Raw genomic sequence first — 5299 nt, forward strand, 5'->3', positions numbered from 1 at the left:
AAAAAAAAAAAAAAAAAAAAAAAAAAAAAAGAAAGAAAGAAAGAAAGAAAGGCTAGGAATAAACATTCCTATTCAAAGGGGAGAATCATAAATTAAAAAGAAAGGATTGGGGGGCTGGGGATGTGGCTCAAGAGGTAATGGGTATCGCGCTCTCCTGGCATGCGCGGGGCGCTGGGTTTGATCCTCAGCACCACATAAAATAAAATAAAGATGTTGTGTCCACCAAAAACTGAAAAATAAATATTAAAAAAAGAGAAAGGATTGGGCCAAAGCAAGAGCAAAACCCATTAGAGAAAACATTAAATATTAAAGCTTCTTATCTGGCATCCAAGGCAAACTATGGTGAGAGATATGCTTCCAAGGACTTGGGGAGGCCCATCCATTCAGCTTTGCTTGTATAGCCCATAAAGCCACTCTATTGGGTTGTCTCTGCACACTGCTGGAAGGTTTTCTCAGCAGACATTGCAGTCTCATGGCATCTCTGTCTTCCTACAATCTCCATTGCAACTTTGCTACCACAGCTATGTTACAAATTATCTCATCAGGGGTTCCTTGCAGGGCTTCTGACTCTGAAATGCATTTCCTGGTATTACAGACTTCTCTTTGAAATCTCAAAGGAAATGTTCATAGCTCCACAACTCTTACATACCACACACTTACAAAATCAGTGTCAGGTCGATGATGCCAGAGTACTTTGTTGACTAAACACAGGGAAATGGATCCAGGGCCCATCTTAAGCATGTAGAGCATCTCTGAGCTCTTTCTTGAAAGGATTTTACCCTCAAAAGTCCCTATAACATATCTGTATTTCCACACTTCTGAGCCTAAGATGAGAAGGCCTTACAGATTTCTGAGATTCCCTGGGAACACTTTCCTTGTCCTGATGCAAAGCATGTGGCTTTCTTTTAGGTGCTAATCTCTTGAACAGCCGCACCCTCCTTGGCCATACTTTTTGTGCTCTTTTCCTGAGCAAATGACAAGTTCTGATGTCCCTTTACTCTTCTCTTTTTGCTCCTGATTCTTACCAAAAATTTGGTTAGAGGCAGCCAATAATATCCAAATTTCAGTCTCATTGTTTTGTTGCCTTGAAATCTCTGCCAAATCAATTAGTCCATCATCTTCGAACTTAGCCTCCCACTAAGTGTTGGGGCAGGAACAAAATGCATCCCTCCAATTTGTTTCTTTGTCTTGATGTAACAAGAGGTGCTTTTCCTCCAGTTCCCTGTAGAAGTCCTATTTCCCTCTGATACCTCATCAGAATGACCACTATTATATACATTCTTATCAGCATTCCTGTCTTCTGAGCCCTTGCCATAATTACCCATCAAATTATATTTAAAGCATTTTAGGCTATCTCTATATTGTTACTACAAATTCTTTTAAATTTCTCTGACAAACCAATTCCAAAAGCTCCTACACTTCTTCAAAGGTAATTACAATAGTGGGGCCACTCCTTTGTACCAGTTTTCTGTTTTAGCTTCATATCATTCTACCAAAATACCTTACACAAACTACTTATGAAATAATTTTCCTTGGCTTATAATTCTGAAGGTTGAAATCTAAGATCTGGTAGCACAATTGGTGAGAGTCTCCAGCAGGGGTGGTTCACTATGTTGAAAGCTTGTATTTAAATAAAGGTTCATATTCTGAGCCAGGAAGCAGAAAGAAAGAGAAGACCAGCGGGTTTCTTCAATCCCTTTTAAGGCTACACCCCAATCATCTAAGGATTTCCCATAAAGCTTGAGCTCCTAAGAATCCACAACATTCTTCATATAGCACCACACTGGGGAACCAGGCTTTAATACATGTTGCTTTGAAGGACACTACATATACACAAACCATAGTTTTCTCCAATCTCAAATACTCCACAAAATTCACTGTACAAGATCTATATTTGAGTATGAATAGTTATATGTGAGATAAACTCTCATAACAAGATCCATGACCATTTCTTTTCTGTGTTTCACACAAAATAATTTTGTCTTTATTTTATCCTCCCCAATTAAAAAAAAAAACAGTTAATATGATTGATATTCATTGGAGAAGAGAATACATAGAAGTTTTGAAGGTTTTCCTGTGAGTAAAGTTTATATAAATGCATTTGCAATTCTAAAAAAATATTCTTTGGAGTATTGTTTTTTAACTATATTATAAAAAAATTCATAAAATGGCTCAAATTTGGGATAATAATTTATATATATATAATCTCCACACAAATTATAAGAACAATTGTTAAACTACTTCAGAGCATATCACAAAGGAGAGGGAGAATGAAAAAGGAAGAATATAATGATAATATTTTATCCTTAGATTCTTTAACAAAGCCTTCCAAGGAAAACACATTTTTTGTTCTATTCATTTATATCAAAATTATAAAATTTTAATTTGTTGAAAATTTATGTTCAAAGACAAGCATTTAAGTAAAGTCAGGAAGAAAACAGAAAATATATCAGTAACTAAATTATGGTTATTTTATGATGTAAAATGTAGAAACAAGATTGTTCTCATTTAGTTAAGCAAAACAATGAATGTAATGAGCAACATGTGCTACATTGAACTCCCTCTCAAAATAAGCAAGAAACATTATTTTTTTTCAAGTATAATTAGCGATGATAATTAAGTTACATTAAAATTTTTTTTCCAAGAGCTTTACGAGTTTTTGTGAAAGGTAGCTATCCCAAAGTTTAAATAAAATTATACCTAACTGAATTTCTTTAATATTAAAGCAATCGTATATAGAATTTTAATTTTTCTGAATTTTTGGGGATTCTATGTATAATAGATCTGGAAAACCTGTACACTCAGTATTTCTGACTAATTCAATAGTTGATATGAAAGACAAAAATGGAACAGGAAGCCACAGTTAATATAAACCAACAGATTACCAAGAAACAAAAGATAAAGAAGAATTGCAAGTAGTATGGGAGGAAATGGTTGTGATTTGTGTTCTTGGAAACCAGAATCCAGGTATCATTCCCCTGGTGCTGAAGATTGAACACCTGAGGAGTGCAGAGGCAAGAGGAAAAAGTTTTATTTAAAGGACATGGGGGTGGAGGTAGGAGGGAGAGATTCCTCCAGAGAAGAGGGGGTCTAAAGCTGGTGCCCAAGGGAGTGGGGGTATCCTGTCCCTTTCATAGATTTCAGAGTTCCTTTTTTCTCATTGCCCCTTCTCCTCTTACCTTGCCTACATGACCAAAAAGTGGGTTGACCAAGTGAAGTAAGGAGCCATCCAGGGGTGAAGGCAGGAAGGGAGCCACCCAAGGGGTACAACAATCCAATACTGGAAGGAAAAATCCTCTGGAGGCAAGTAATCTTGGCAAGAAGTTGGAGGAGGGAGAAGTACTCTAGAGGGATTGACCTCTTATTTCCTTTTGAATAGACCCCTATCTTCATTCATTATCAACACTGGCTGTCCTTTTGTCCTCCTGTCTCATCCCTCCTCCAATTAAGGGAACTCTTGTGGCTGTAAGGGAGAATGAACAATGAACACTCTGGCTGCTTTTGGGTCAACTTGGAGCAAGCAGTTTGGGTTTCCCTTTTAGGAATATTTTGGGTCAGTCAAGGGGTCCTTGGTAAAAGTCAGGTTTGGAAAAAACAGGTTGGAATGTCATCTGAGAGTTGGGTGCTTCTATGAGAGAAACAAAAAGATTCGAGTACAGGAATGCAATTAATACAAAATAAATGTCATAGCATTTGGAATATGCCAATGAATATCATGATGACAGAAACCAGTAATTTTCACCAAGAAGTGCAAAAGCTAAGAAGCTGTTCCTATGACAAGGTAGTAAGAACATGGCCACTATGTGGGAATGTAAATCTTCAAGGATATTAATTACAATGCCAGAGTTATCAGGAATGTAAATACAACATTTAGTTTTTATAATGTCACATATGCCCCCAAAGATGTAGTTAAGATATCTAATGTCATTTGACATTTGTAAATTACCTTTTTATTTCATAAACTCTTTGTTTAGTAGAGATCCCTTTTTTATGTTACTTAGCGCTTAGGTAATCATAGTAGCAATCAGATCAGATCTGTTTATGAAGAAGGTTAGAAATATTTATAGGTCTTAAATTGACTAAAAAAAAAACTTCTGCCTCTGGTTATCAGGCATTCCTGTCCAACAATTCCTCTTTTGTAGCCTCCAGTCTTACTTATTCTTTGTGGGGCTAACGAAAGTGTCCATCTTAAGTTACATTAAAATAACTATTCTTTTTTCATTTATATTACCAGTTGTGGCTGAAATTTGGTCATAACTTATTTTGCTAGGTGTTTAAAACCAAGCTGGTCAAATTGACCTTGTTCCTATCTATTCTTAAGAGTTCCCTCAGGGGGTCACTCTTGGGAACTCAAGAGCAGCCTCTTAGTTCCTCTAGTACCATCTGCTAGGATGGGTCAGGGTCTTGTTGACCACATGGCTTCACTTGAAAGCATCAGGGACATCTCCTTCTCCAATGACCCTTCTCTTTGAAGCATGTGCATTAGTTTGCTTTCTGTTCCCCATGGTCTTATTGATCCCCATGATCTGGAGGTCATGTGGCCCAGAGGTGAAAAGCCCTTAGAGAAGTCTTTCATTCCCTGGGTTAGAGCTGACCTCAGAGGGTAAGAGCTAAATATTAGCTATTTTCTTTCTTAGCCCTTTTACTTCCTTTAGTCTCTTATTTAAATTTTAATTTATGAGAGCTCATTTATCTGTATGCCAATTTTGATAACATGTACATGATATATGGACACAAGGACATATGTAGACACAACAACAAAGTGCACAGGTGTGAACACATACATAAAAGAGACAGGAAACAAAGATTTTATAGCTTTTTGTAGTTAGATCTCCACAGGTATGAGGCAATGTTAGAGATGTTCATTAAAAACTCTATTAGATGTAAATTTTTAGAAATTAAAATAGAGCCTATCAGATTTTTACATTATGATTTAAATATAGGGAAGGCCTGTACAGTTGAAAATGTTAGATGTGAAGTCCAACAGCCATGGTGGATATGGAAATCAAATGTTTAGGTGGCCACTTGTTCTCAATGGTTATCAGATTTATTCCCAAAATCACTATGTCCTTAGGATTTTGTAAAAGGAAACTTTTCCAATGTATTTGAGCTAAACCTTGAAAATTCGCCTCTGAACAAAAACAGAGTGTAAAAAAATCTATAGTTAGATAAAATAAGACTGATCAAAAATATATTAATTTACATGTACAGGATCAAATGTGAGTTCACCATGAAACCAGGAACTCAAATACACAGAATTTAAAAAACAACAACAAAAACAACAAACAAACAAACAAAC

The sequence above is a fragment of the Marmota marmota genome, unplaced genomic scaffold, assembly GCF_001458135.2.
Source record: "Marmota marmota marmota unplaced genomic scaffold, marMar, whole genome shotgun sequence".
Taxonomy (NCBI): Eukaryota; Metazoa; Chordata; class Mammalia; order Rodentia; family Sciuridae; genus Marmota; species Marmota marmota.